At 37.3% G+C, this 15,577-nt stretch overlaps 1 protein-coding gene across 10 annotated transcripts in view; it reads left to right on the plus strand.

Moving 5' to 3' along the window:
- Positions 1-15,577, plus strand: part of SLC16A7 (solute carrier family 16 member 7) — a 178,898-nt gene that overhangs the window by 5,717 nt on the left and 157,604 nt on the right. The window lies entirely within an intron of this gene.

A 15,577-nucleotide genomic window follows, 5' to 3' on the forward strand; every position in this document is an offset into this window, starting at 1 on the left:
TGACCTTCACTAAGCTTCGAGCTGACCTTCCCAAGTGCCTGCTGGACAGCTCCCCTTCCCTGTGCTGCTGACACCTTCAGCAACATCCTCTGGACTCTCTGTCTCCCTTCTTTCCTTTGCTCCTACTGCTGTTATTGATATTAGCATTCTAGTTTAGAAGGTTAGAGACTTCCCTCCTGGTCTTGCATCTCCAAGTCAGTTGCTGAGATCTGAAAATTGTACAACCAAAATACTTCTTTCATACTTTGCTCTTTTCTGATGTTGCCACAGAGATTGGGCACCTTTGACGTACTCCCTAGAATCATGTCAGTCTGTTAGTGGCTCTTCTCACCTCTAGCCTCTTGCTCTATTACTTAATTTTGTCGCTTGCCACGAGATAGTCTTATGGAAGTACACCTCCCTCTCTGATATGTTCCTAATACTTTAATGACTTCCATTTCCTGGTTCTAAGGACTAGCATTTCAGTCCTTATAATTCCCAAAAAACTTTTCTGGGCTCATCTCCCACCATCATCATACTGGAGTCCAATTGAACTGTGCTTTCTGGCTCATTTATCTGCATTCCTTTTCCTGCCACCATACCTTTGGGCATGTTGTTTTTTCATCTTAAAATGCTCTAACTTCCCACTATTTCCGTTTCTACTTTAATCTCCTCTTCATAACTGAACTTACACACTGTATTGAAATTTCCTTTGATGCCCCTAGATAAGTAGAAAAAAAACTTTTGTAAAATTTTAGTAATGTTACATTTGTAATCTGTCTTACTCGTTTTAAACATTTTGTTATAATTGCATTTGTATAAGTCTTTAGCTTCTCTATAGAGTACAGAGTTCCGGATGCCAGGTGTAATTATCTGTACTTACATATCTTTTAGCACTTTGGTGGAGTACAGAGTTGCAAAGAATTTAGAGGACATCTGTTTCCTCCTGTTCCCTTTCATTTTTATGTACTTTAGCATCTTTAATAAACAACTGTCTATTGTTTAAGTGTACATACCGAGGCAGTCTATTCTTTTAAGGCATTTCCAATTATGACAATGTTCTTGCTTCTACCTAGAATTCTTACTTGACGTTGAGGCCACACTATATTTGTTTCTTTGACACACACACACACACACACACACACACACACAGAGAGAGAGAGAGCAAAGCAGGGGGAGGGGCAGGCAGAGGGAGTGGGGGAGGGAGAAGCAGGCTTCCTGCTGAGCAGGGAGCTGACATGGGGCTACCATCCCAGGACTCTGGGATCATGACCTGAGTAGAAGGCAGACACTTGACTGACTGAGCCACCCAGGTGCCCCAGTGCCTTTTCATTTTTATTGACTGCCTATACATATGTGGTGATAGCTTATATGTCTTATATCTTCTCTATAAATTTAACATATTCAGTCTTTCTACCTGCTGTTTTTATAACCTGGTTAGGGCCACTGTATTTTTGGAGGCATTCAAGTTTAGAAAAGTCTGCATAAGAAATTGGTGAGTTGTTACCTCAAATCAACCTCGGGAACTAGCATAAGTTGTGCTTATGATTTTCAGAGGCAGAAGCAAGAACCGATTCAGGTCAAGTTAGTCTTGCTAAATAAGCTAAATTAAGCTTTGTTTGTATGACTAAACTGGTTTTGTCCACTCGGGAATTTTCAAGGCTGATCTCTGTTTGTTTTTTATTTTAATAATACTATTTAATTGCCTTCTTTGTGTCTGATTTTTATATATAATATCTCTAATTCTTAATATTACCATGTAAGATAGATTATATTCATTTACAGATAGAATAAAGACTCAGCAAAATAAGGCTGCCCATTAGGGAACCCCAAGAGTCAGAGCCTCAGTAGATGTTTTAATGCAGGTAAGATGCTAATGGCAACTAAATCTTGCTCCCATGTCTTAAATTATTTCAAATCAGTAAATAATTAGCATTGTTGTATGAAGTACTCTACATGGAGAGCTTACCTTATACAAGGTATCATTCCTGACACCCAGAGGAGACTGTAATTTCAGAGACATTCTCAATGGGTGTAGTAGGTAGGAGTATAATCCAGAGTGGAATTGTCAAAATAAACAGTAGAGAGCACTGATAGTCTGCAACAGAGGTTGACAAACTGTAGCCCTTGGGCCATATCCAGCCTGCTGCCTATTTTTGTTAATGAAGTTTTCCTGGAATAAAACTACACCCATTTGTTTTTGCATTCTCGGTGGCCAATTAATTTCCTACTGCTGGATAGAGTTGACTAAGCCCATAAAACCTAAAATATTTACTATCTAGCACTTTGAGGAAAATATATTTGTTGATCCCTGCATTAGGATTTCAGAAGAGTGAGACTTTACTATGTAATAGAGGAATCAAAAAGGACTTTAATGAATGAAGTGGAATTTGTTTTAGAGCTCAAAGTATAGTCTTTTAAGTGAAATGAGATGGTGAATGTAGGTGCCACAAAACTCAAAAGCAAAAGCAAACACATGGACAAATGTAAAAATCCACTGAACAAGGATCATAGCATTGTATATAATCCGTGTAATATTATAACAATTTGTGAGTGTACCTTTTGTAAGTATTCATCTAGAACAATGATTCTTAAACTTAATGAGACGTTTGAACCAATTGGTGAATTATTTATTTATTTATTAATATTTTATCCATTCATTTGAGAGAAAGAGAGAGGAGGAGCAGAGGAGGAGGAGTAGAGAGTGGAGGGGCAGAAGCAGAGGGGGAGGGGACTCCATGCTAAACAGGGAGCCCAATGAGAGACTCTATCCCAGGACCCCTAAATCATGACCTCCTCTAAAGCCAAGAATTAGGTGCTTAACTGACTCAGTCATCCAGAGACCCCCAATTGGTGATTTATTTAAAGATATATATATATTTTTTTTTTCTCAGTAATCTGTAATACTAAAGTATAGTCCATATGGAAAAATTACTGATCCAGAATATTATTCACTTGATCAAAGTGATTATTTCCTGTAGAGGACAGAAAAGTTTTTTTTTTCTCACAAGTTATCTCAATCTTCACAAAGTACGTGTGTGCTACACATGTGTTAATTTTTTTTGCTAATCACTATAGTAAAAAAATACTGCATATTGAGAACACAACTAAGTGCCACCACTGTGTCAAGAGCATTTTGTACCTTATGTAATTAAAAACTTAGAATAGCCTTAGATGTTGTTGTTCTCATTCTACAGAAGAGAATACTAAGGATCAGATAGTTTAAGACAGTAAGCTAGTAAATAGACTACCATGATTCAATATGATCAAGAAATTGACTTTTTTTAAAAGGGAACTTTTGGAGATGGGACATAGATAGGAATGGACTTCAATAATTTTTTTTAAATGAGCTTGCCAATTTGTTCTGTTGTGTGACTGAATTCTGTTAAAAGAATTGTGCTGTATTTTTGTAAAAGTTGAGTCTGCTTTCACTACAAATGCATCTGCAAATTTTTATCAAAAATACAGATGTTTTAAAAAAAATACTGATGTTTTATTGACCCAGAACTTTCTATATCCTCTGTTTTGTTACTTTCTGTCTATAATTCTGTCTCTCTTTTTCTTTCTTAATGTTTGATTGTTGATAATGTCTTTTTTCCCCCCTCTTTTTTCTGTAGTATCCCTTACTAATATACATCTAGGTCCCATTTGCTTATTCTGTGGTGTCTTCAGTGTAGCAATAAAGTGCTTCAATGCATTTTCCTAAAGCAATGGCCTCTTTGAAAGGAAAAATAAAGCATCAGTGCAACTTAATACCAGTGTTTTCTTGTTTTTGTTTTTGTTTTCCTGAACTTAGAAAGCAGCAGATACTGCAGAAATATTTCCATATCGCTATATGACAAAATAATAAGTAGATAGGCAAAGGTGAATGATTCAGAAGAAGCTGCAGGGAGTATATGAAAATGTAAATCTATCCCTCATGGGCCACATTAACATCTCTGTGGAGAGTAATCTGGCCACTTGTGCCATGGAAAGAACATTAATTACACCTAGTAATGGCCTGCTACAGGATTCTCAGATACCAGTTCTCAGCTCACTAAAAATTGTTGCCTTTTTTATCATTAATTTTCTAAGTAATAAATGCTATTAATTTAAGAAAAAAGCTGCTTCAGTGAAGAGACATGCAAATTTTTTCTATTTTATTTTTATCAATGACATAGGCTTGTTACTCTATCTCAGTAAGATACCTGGGCCTATTATTTACATTTGTTTTCAGATGTTCAGTAAAAAGGGGGGAAGAGACTTCTGTAGATATATCGCCAATCAAAAATAAAATCTTATTTTATTTATTTATTAAATATTTTTATTTGTTTATTTGAGAGAACAAGAGAGAGCACAAGCCCAGGAGTTGTGTGTGTGGCGGTGGGTGGGGGTGGGGGGGGGTAGGGAGAGGGAGAAGCAGACTCTCTGCTGAGTAGGTAGCTCGGCCCAGGACCCTGGGATCATGACCTGAGCAAAAGCAGACGCTTAACTGACTGAGCCGCCCAGGCATCCCAAAAATAAAATCGTATTTTAAATGCTTAGAAACTTAATTACTGTTCATTGGGATACTTAACTATTTTTGATAAAGATTATTATGCATATTTGGTCTATAACTTTCATTTGATAGTGAATGTTCCATACAGCTTTTTTAGTCTATAAGCTATTTAAATTATTTCACATTTTATTAGGCCTTTTATGTTACTAGCTTTTGTTTCGTAGCAGTAATACCTAATGTCTCTTCAGCTATACGTTCAGATATTGAATGGTGGTCTGTAAAATCTAAATTTAAAATTGTAATTTTTAAAGTATTCTCTTGTGTCCTAAGGGTTTTCAAAAGGTGTTCTTCACTCAGATTTTTGAAATTGGAAAAGGGGAGAAAGAAGGCAAATAGCACACTCAGTGCTGGTTGCGTGCCAGCGAGAAGGCATGGGGGTTTTACATGCATTACCTCATGTAGTCCTGAAAGTCATTACTTGACAACCTTAACAGCCCTGTGATGTGTACATCATTCTCACTAATTTAGGATGGAAATGAAGCATGCATGTTAGCTAACAAAAATCCATGTTTGTCCTTCTCTTCCATGTAGTCTTCCCAGGTAGAGTAGAATCTTCCATCCCTGGGTGGCTCAAGCGGTTGAGCATCTAATTTTTGCCTCAGGTCATGATCCCAGAGTCCTGGGATCGAGTCCCACATTGGACTCCCCTCGGGGAGCCTGCTCCTCCCTCTGCCTGCATCTCTGCCTCTGTCTCTGTGTCTCTCGTGAATAAATAAATAAAAGTCTTAAAAAAGAAAAGATTTTTCTGTCCCTGAACACATATTTTCTAGAAAGCAAAAATATAGGGAAGATAAAAGACAAATATTTATAAAAGATAAATATTTAGGATTCTGTCCTTTTAAATTGTGCTAATTAAAAAATATTTTTAAATATCAAAATCATACATGGAAGCCTTCCCCAAAAAAGCAAAAAAAGATAAAGTTAAGACGACAAGAAAAATGTTGACAAAATTTTATTTTGCCTCTCTTCCAAATTGTCGTAGCGTGTTCAGGCTGCTATAACAAACACCACAGACTGAATAGCTTAAAAGCAACAGAAATCTATTTCTCACAGTTCTGGAACTGGAAGCTGACTCCAGGCTGCAGACTTCTGGTTGTATCCTCACATGAAAGGGAGAGATGCAGGAGCTCTGACTGACTGAGCCACCCAGGCATCCCAAGAATATCTACTTTTGAAAACAAAGTTTGATTCTCTAATGAAATAAAGTTAAAGAATCATGGCACTTTGATCATCGTATATTATTCTGATGCCCTTTAGTAACATAGCACATCAAAACCACTTCTTTTGAAATCATTAATGACTTGGTTACAAAAGATGGTCCTTTTCAGAGGCCACAACAGTCCATGTAGAATTTTTTCTCACCCCAACAGACTATATGGGGATATCATATTTGTTTAATTCAGGATTAATAGGTTAACTCAAATCTCTAATTCTACTTTTGTGGAAGAAGCCCTATGCACACAGGAATACCTGATTTGCATAACTTCTCTTTGTTTGGATTATTGTCCTTAGACTCTTGGTTTTAGAAAACTACGTATTAAATACTACAGATTGTCTAAAAATAGATGGTCTGTGCTCTTAATCTGTCCATAAAAATATTCAGTTAACAATGGAGCATTTCCTAGTTTACCTATTAACACTCTCCTATAAAATAGTATTCAGTAAGTGTTAATAATACCTGATAATGTTCCAATACCTTCTTGGTTGGATATTTTTTTGGAGTCAGGAAGGGATACTGTGATTCCAATGCACAAATTATATTCTCTTGTCATCTATAAAGAAAAGTCCCACTAACACGAATGAGCATTAGACACAATAAAACTTTGATAAAAAAAGAAGGTAATAATACCAGCAAAGTTATCAGTTGTTCTTTTTTTTTTTAAGATTTTATTTATTCATGAGAGACACAGAAGAGTGAAAGGCAGAGACACAGGCAGAGGGAGAAGCAGGCTCCATGCAGGGAGCCCGACGTGGGACTTGATCCCAGGTCTCCAGGATCATGCCCTGGAACTAAAGGCAAGCGCTAAACCGCTGAGCCACCCAGGCTGCCCGTTATCAGTTGTTCTTACATTTGGTGACTCTTCTTGTTCTTGGAGTATCTTAGATGGTTTTGCCATTGCCCCAGAAATCTGTCTTTGGCTTGTTGCTGAAAGTCTCCCCAGCAACATAAAGATACTTAGATAGCTGACACTTGGGTTTTTTGGACTTTACCTTGCTCATTAGATGTCGATTTATCCTGTGAACTCTAACGTGCCAGAGTGTAAAAAGATGAACCTGTTGGAGCTTGCTTGTTGCCTCATCTTGGACCCTGGCCTGTTTCCTGCTCCATGACTTGAGTCTGTTGGATCTTGGCATTGACTTTGGCCAGGACCTGGTGACTGTTCCCTGAAATGCCCTTCAGTTTAACTGGAAGGGGAAACTACAAATGATAGTCATGGGAACCTAACAGTTGCCAAAAGCCAGACTGAGAAAGGAAAGTGTCATGGACAGGCAACAGCGTGATGCCTAAAGAGACTGGCTTTTAGCTTTACTACCCTGTGACTGTGACCTTTAAGTATAAATACATAGCATGGGGATTTCATTGTATAGTATCCTACCTGTCATATAACGGAAGAGTTAGAGTGCTTATTAAAGTATGTCTCAAGGTATGAAGCATCCTGATAGTACTTGAACAATATTATTTTATGGAAGTTCTCTCTTTTGCTTCAGACCAAAGTATTTTATTATTTAGTTTGAACAAAACTTAAAAATATTAGACACCACCAACAATCATTTGTCAGAATTGAGATATTCTGGGTAGACCACTAAAAGTGTCTAAATGTGTGCTTAAAATCTCTATAAGTAGGCTTGTAGTTTATCTTGAATTTATTTTAAATTTTGATGGCTGTTTTAGGTTTTAATAAAAAATTTTGAGTTACTTTCCACAAATATATAAAAGAAATATTCTGAATTTATTTTTAAGCTACCTGTTTTGGGTTTCATTGTGTAAAAAGAACTCCATCATTTTCTTAAGACTCTGCTTGATTCTGTTTCTTAATTATTCGATTGTCTCAACTATTTGTAAGGGTAAAAAAAAAAAAAAAACACTGTTCAGTAGAATGAGCGAGGGGAACTGAGTCACTTTTATTCTGGAAAAAAGTATCATCCATGAATATAAAGGAATTTCATCATTTCCAGAATAAGCTCATTGTATGAGGAGAGCTTAGGAGCATGTTATTTATTTACACAATTCCCCTGACATTCATTATTTAAAAGGTAACTTAACTTTGTCTCTACTATTTTACTTAATAGTCTGTTTTCTAGCATCATTACCCAGTTAAAAGTCATATTCTGTCTGAGAATTTGCTTTAACATGAGCGAGATTTTGTAGAATTTAATATGGTATGTGTTTTGGCACTAATGCATTCTTTGGAGAGGTGGCTGGCTAACTTTATAAATAATTAATCTAGATTTTTTCTAATGCATAATATTCTGCATTAATATGTAGTGTGAGGAGGAAATCACTTCTATTTTTTGAGCATTATTATTAGATCCATTTCACCATGAAGTATGGAATCCAAAAATGTAATCTGCATATATTGTTGCTCTATTCTGCAAGTTTCTACTCATGTGAATGTATTACTTAAATTAGTGTACCTTCCTAAGATTTATAAAGGCAGAATGGTTTCTTATTAAACATGTGCCCCCTTCCCGTCCATCATTGTTAATATACTCATAAAATTCTACTTGGCTTTGGACAGGCACTAGGCTCTAATCTATAGTCTATGCAGGCAATGCCTTAAATTCAAAATTTTCCAAACTTACTTGATTACAGATGCCACTTTTGAACAGAATTTCCTAGCATTGTAATTTAATGGAGCACCATTTAGGAAACATTGCCTTGAGGCAAGACCTTTGTGTTTAAGACAAAATAGATTTTTGAAAGAATTATTTATAAAGCCCTGCATGTGCCTGAAGAGTAACTAAATTCTGGATTTCATTGTCACAGTTCTAAACATGTGACATATTCCTAGGTGTCTTACAAAGCATAGCAAATTAGGTAGCCACCGTCCCTGTTTTCATAAGAAAATGACAAACATCAAGGTTATATGGGTTACTAAGATTTTAATATGCGTATGTTAAACAACAATAAAAGGCAAAATGGTAAATGGAATTATTAAGGTGGGGAATTAATTGTTGAGACCTGGGGTCTGTCCTAATACACTCATAACAATTTATTTTTATTTTTTTATTATTTTTTTTTATGATAGTCATACAGAGAGAGAGAGAGGCAGAGACACAGGCAGAGGGAGAAGCAGGCTCCATACACCGGGAGCCTGACGTGGGATTCGATCCCGGGTCTCCAGGATCGCGCCCTGGGCCAAAGGCAGGCGCCAAACCTCTGCGCCACCCAGGGATCCCCACTCATAACAATTTAAATCTAACTCATGAATTAAATGAACAATTCCCATGTGAGAATGGGAATTATCTTGTTTATTATTCATCCAGTCACTCTGCCTTTCCAAAACTTGGGGTTTTAGTCATTAGAAAAAGCATCTATTTTACTGACATCTTGTTCTCCTTGTTTCTGTGGATTGCCACATCATACATAGAGGCATTCTAAAATTTTGAACTCCTTTACAGGTAAAAGCTTTTAATTACTGAAATATAGCTTTATTGTACGATGATTGTCCAAATTTTGTGTAATCCTGAGGGTTTTTTTTTGTTTTGTTTTGTTTTGCCTTAGGGGGTAAAGACACCAAGTGTGTATTGCAGGAATACTAAGAAAAAAAATTGAAACCATTCCTAGTTATCTGTAACTCAAATTATTTTTTCTTTTATAGTGTTTTGTAGCTTGTAGCCACATCGCTGACTTACTTAATATCTGCTGAATAGACTCAGCATCCCTCAATTACTCTTCTCATCACATTCTAAAGCTTTATTCCTACCTCACACTCAAACTTTTATTAAACCACATAGCTAACCAACATAAGTTGTTATATGGTTATAGATTTTAAAATATGGATGCTTAGTATTTTTTGCTAATTATCTTTGCATATAATATCATTCCATTCTTTCTAGTGTGAAAGAGACCAATGTACCAAAAAATATTGTTGTACTAAATAATGGGGCTAAAAGATGAGTAAAAATCACCTGCATTCAAGAAACACAAGAGCACGTTTCCTGAATTTTGACTAATATTTGTCAGTCTACTAAAACAGCACACTGGACTTTTCTTTCCATACTTCCTACACTCTTTAAAGTAATGAAAATTAAGACTATGCAAAGCCAATCCTTTTAAAGTAGAATGTTGCCTCCCAAGTCCAAAATGCATAGCAATTATCAGTCTTCATTGCTCAACACACACACTAAATGGTGTTGATTTTCCCTTCTTGATAGTGGTTCTGGTCATAAGGTTCACAAAGATATTAAGGTCAAGAAATTCCGAAGAGAAATGGTGACTTTTGATCACTCGTACCGCTGTCCCCTTCCTTCCCACAACTCACTTTTTTCTTGATTTTGTGGAAATCACCCCTCTATATTGAATTTTTGGTGACATAAATGGTATCTTTGATAGTAGAAATTATATTTTACTTGGAAACTGGCTACACTTTCTATGTAGAATTTTATGTTGATATAATTTTGTGATTTTTCTATCCTTATATTTTCCAATTTACAATACCTGAACACTTCCATGTATCCATTTTATTTCTCAACCACACTAAAAGTTCTGTATGTCAGATGTATCTAAAGTGAACATTTAAGCTTTTTGGGTGAGCTTTCACTTTAACATAAAGGTTTTACCAAATATTTTCTATTGAGATGGACTTTTAGCCTTTGCCAAATAGGATTTACAAGGTTTGTACCCTGTCCCTTTTTAGATTTATAGGGTAAACAAAGGAAAATTTAAATTCTAGATTTGCATTGAATGTTTTGAATTTAGTATCATGCATTTCACACAACGTCTATATAAATTAAATCATGCACTCAAAGAAACTTAGTAGTTGTTTAGCTCAGTATTTCACCCGGTGTAGTATTATCTACTGAATCCACAAAAAGTGATTACCCAACTTCGCTTAAAAGGTTTGCAGGCATACAGTGACCTCACCAACTTACAAACAGCTTATAGGTTTCTTAGCCAACTTCGTTTGTTAGTAAGTTTAGCTTGAGTGAAAAACTTCCTATGAACTGTGTTCTTCACATTTTCCTTAATTCCTAGGAATTGGCAATATTCATACCAGAAAGCAGCCAGAGGGAAGAATGGCACATATGCCCCAAACAAGCAGCTATAATAATGTTGTCACAATGACTTACATTTACTTAGTGCTTAGCGTCTTGGGCAGTATCCTAAATACTTCATGTGCTATCTTGTTTAATCCATACACATAACATAGGTACCATTATTACTTTTTTTTTTCCAGAAAGGAACAAAGGCACTGAGACATTAAGTGACTCACAAAACTTCACAGAGCTAGTAAATAATACAGATAATGTTTAGGCGTAGAAACTCCAGATTCTACTTTTTTAATACTTAGATCATATTCTTAGCATCTGAACTAACTCCTCAGGGCCCTAGAAAGACAGAGGGCAGGCAACTCCCTAACAACAAGTTCTGCAGTTGAGTTTTGCGTCAATACCGTTTTTGGTTTTGTTTTTGTTTTTTCTCCTCTTCTCCTTAAGCTATACCAAGTGGGTTTTGGTTTCTTGCAGCCATGGATCCCTGCCCTTTTTTTTTTTTTTTAAAGATTTAATTTATTTATTCATGGGAGACACACCCAGAGAGAGAGAGAGAGAGAGAGAGAGAGAGAGACAGAGACACAGGCAGAGAGAGAAGCAGGCTCCATGCAGGGAGCCGGACATGGGACTCGATCTGGGGTCCCCAGGATCATAACCGGGGCTGAAGGCAGGTGCTAAACCGCTGAGCCACCTGGGCTGCCCAGGATCCCTGCCTTTGAAAAAGGTTTGATGAGTCATGCTCTTCTCAGTTTTGACCGCATAAAGGACCCTGAGTGTTACAGGTTCATAGTTGAGATTCCAGATGCAACACAAAATATACCCATTTGGAAAGTATCTATGCTTCATATAAAAACCTTTTCCTCTGAAAACATCCAAGTTATCACTGAATTTGTAATCAAGGATGTTTATGAAAAAATTGTATATGGAGATATCACAGTATGGTCTGCATTAGAATTAGTATTAAGGAGGCAGGCCTCAACCAAGTGGTCTTACCTATGAGAGGTTGAGAATGCAGTTTTTGGCATGTGGTGCTCAAGCAGGTATAACATTTCTCAGCATTTTCCTTAGCCTGGAAAATCAGTGACTAAGGCTCTTGTCATCAGTTCCTGGTCTTGGTTTTGCAAAAAGAATGATGTCTGTATTTACACCTCTGTGACAAAAGGATAGAATTAGGGTTCTGTGTCTCCTTTGGAAGGAACAGAACAAGGAAATTGGCAAGAGAAAATGAATAAGAATCTGTGTAGCAGAGGAGGAGTAGGAGGCACGCATTTGTGAGGAAGAGAAGTCAAGAGTACAATAAGAATACACCGCAAAAGAGAACCATATGGAACCATTAATCAGAAATATAAGATCATGCACAAAAATGTACCCCCTCCAAATCTTATGGCTTCTTGTCTACTTTCCTTAGCTGTGCAAAGTCGGCCCACTGATTGTACTTACAGGCCAGCTCAAACATCTGGTTTGACAGGCCAGTCGGAATAGAGGCAGAGTATGTAACTGAGCAGCCTCTGCCTAGGGTGGTAGGAGGTAGGAGGCTAAGCTAGAGTTGGGTGCCCCATTACTGAATTAGAGGGATTAGCCTCTAGCAGTGTTTCTCAACAGCAAGTCTGATTTAAGAATTGGTGTGGGGATCCCTGGGTGGCTCAGTGGTTTAGCGCCTGCCTTCAGCCCGGGGTGTGATCCTGGAGTCCCAGGATCGAGTCCCACGTCGGGCTCCCTGCATGGAGCCTGCTTCTCCCTCTGTCTCTGTCTCTGACTCTCTCTCTTTCATGAATGAATAAATAAAATATTAAAAAAAAAAAAGTTGGTGTACTGTGGTCGACCAGTGTTCTCTCAAGTCTCATTTCTCTCTCTCTCTCTCTCTCTCTCTTTATAATGCAGCTTACATGCCTGCATTCCAAGCCTGATATTCCCAGCCTCATTTTCCTTTGCCGTTAGGGCTATGCCTGTCTCCACGCACTGATTTTTGGTCCTAGAATTCTCTGGCTTCCCCCCAGACTTGCATGAGAACTGGGGCACGGCCCTGTTCCTTAGAGTCTCTTTCTCTGGGGAGAGGAGACCTTGAACCTCAGCTCTGGATCTAGCCCGCATAGACTTCAGGCTATCACCCATCATGCGCTCTCCGTCCATTGGGTCAGGATCCTGATTCATGCTATGGTCTCTTCCCAATTATTACTAGTGATTGTCATATGTCGTCTAATGATCACTCCACCTTGAATGTCCCATTCTTTCCGCAGCCGTCTAACACTGTTCAACTTGTACCAGAATTGCCAAACTACTCATTGATTTCCTCTCATTCTTAGATTACAAAGACCTTGAGAGGTGAGAGGTGAAATCATGTCATAGTCTCCTGAAATCCACACGAAGTATTTCCATTGTTTATTTCTTTCTGACAAATTAAAAAGTCTACTTGTAGAATCATTGGCTCATACTCACACTGACCTGAGTGGGATCAAATTACCATGTATAAGTATTTGGCACTTCATGACAGTAATAGTTAAAATTATTTTGAAGATTTTTATTTTTTTTAGTATGCCAGAATAGAAGGTCAAAAATCCTCTAATGCTTCTCTTAGAATTTGGTTAAAATTAAGATTTAGTGCAAACTATGCCATTTGGATGTGTGGTGTGAGTGTAGTTTTTTTTTTTTTTTAATTTTATTAATTTATTCACGAGAGACACACACACACACAGAGAGAGAGGGAATGAGAGAGAGAGAGGCTGAGGGAGAAGCAGGCTCCATGCAGGGAGCCCGACGTGGTACTCGACCCAGGGTCTCCAGGATCAGGCCCTGGGCTGAAGGTGGCGCTAAACTGCTGAGCCATCCCGGCTGCCTGTGAGTGTAGTTTTGTTTCAGATTTTAAGGTATGTAAACATCAACTTTTAAAATTCATGTTATTTTAAAAAAATAGTAATAAAAATAAATAAAATTCATGTTTTTGGGATGCCTGGGTGGCTCAGTGGTTGAGCGTCTGCCTTTGGCCCAGGCCTGATCCTGGAGACTGGGGATGGTGTCCCGCATCAGGCTCCCTGCAAGGAGCCTGCTTCTCCCTCTGTGTGTGTTTCTACTTCTCTCTCTCTCTGTGTCTCATGAATAAATAAATAAAATCTTAAAAAATAAAATAAAATTCACTTTATTAAAATCTGAAAATATTTTTCCATATAGTTGTGATTTTTTTTTTTTATCCCGTGTGTGTGTTTTGGCAGGGGTGGGGAGGTTGTGAGGGGGTGATAAGTAAGTGGCTGGTGTGTTGAATACTTATTCATGTTAATTCAGGATTGGAAATTTGCTTTGCTTTGAGGAAACTATGCATTTCAATCATATTTTCAGTATTTCCTCATATGTTTATAACAATCTACTTTCTCCATTCCACCCTCCAACCACACACACATTTGTATTCTCTATTTCTTCTGATTGGAGTAAATATGAAATTAATGCCATAGTCATATCACCAATTTTACACCCAGAGTGAGTAGGGGGTGTGAATATGCTTTCCGAATACTTTTGTGTGTTCAGAATAAAGTAAAATTGTTAAAGGAGCTAGAAAACTATCTTTTAATTAAGGATAAGCTAACATTGGAAGTATCTATTTAACTACACATCAAACATGATTATCGGCCCACTTCTATGTTGCTGGGCTGCTGTCTAAACCAGTATAACCTCCCTCCCAGGCCAAAAAATAGGTGTTGTTTCCCTCCTTACTCTTGTTGGTTTAAAATGGGGCATGCAAATTTGTCAAACATTTTAGTCCATTTATATTGATAAAATAAGACTGTAATTATCATTTTCTGTCATCAAATAAAGTATCTGATAAGTCTTTTGTCCCTTTTTCTATAGGTGTATTTTTCTTTTTATTGCTAGATAGGTTTTTATATATCCTGAAAATTTTGTATGGACATATTATAAATACCTTGCTTCAGACAGAGGCTTTCTTTTTCATCTTTTATATAGTGTCTTTTGGTACATTCTGAATTTTAATAGCTGAATGTACGATTATTTCCACTTTTTGTTTTAATTTTTTATTTCTTCCTTAATACATCTTTCTCAACCCTAAAGTCATAAAGACAATATCCTAAATGTCTCTCAGCACTGTCCAGCAGACTTTTCTACACTGAGGAAATATTTTTTTTAAGATTTTATTTATTTATTCATGAGAGGCACAGAGAGAGAGAGAGAGAGACAGAGAGACAGAGAGACAGAGAGACAGAGACACAGGCAGAGGGAGAAAAAGGCTCCATGCAGGGAGCCCGAAATGGGACTCGATCCTGGGTCTCCAGGATCACACCCTGGGTCTAAGGCAGGTGCTCAACCGCTGAGCCACCCAGGTGTCCCCGGAGGAAATATTTTTTATCTGGCACTGTCCACTATGTGGCTGTCACTAGCACCTGAGATGTGGCTAGTGTGACTAAGGAACTAAATTCTTAAATTTCATTGTAAGCAATTTAAGCTTACATTTAAATAGACTCATGTAGCTATTACATTGGGTAGCTCGGTTGCAGCTTTATCTTCTCCTAAATGATGATTCACATACAGTTCATTTTTTCCATGGTGTGAGGGGAAAATCTCGTGTCATATTTTCCCGTGTGGATGACCAGTGCTTTTCCCTACTCATTGATAATGCCAGGTTTGGAATAAAAAAATGAATTGTGTGTGTGTGTGTGTGAGAGAGAGAGAGTGAGAGAGAGAGAATATATTTATTTCCTGGCTTTCTATTCTATTTCTTGGTGAATTCATCTATCCTGGCACTAGCACCTCTCGTTCACGATACCTGTAAAATAATATTGATATTAGTAAATATTGATATTTAGTAATATTGATAATTAGTAATATTGATATTTAGTAAAG

This window comes from Vulpes vulpes, chromosome 16 (assembly GCF_048418805.1).
Source record: "Vulpes vulpes isolate BD-2025 chromosome 16, VulVul3, whole genome shotgun sequence".
In the NCBI taxonomy this organism is placed as follows: Eukaryota; Metazoa; Chordata; class Mammalia; order Carnivora; family Canidae; genus Vulpes; species Vulpes vulpes.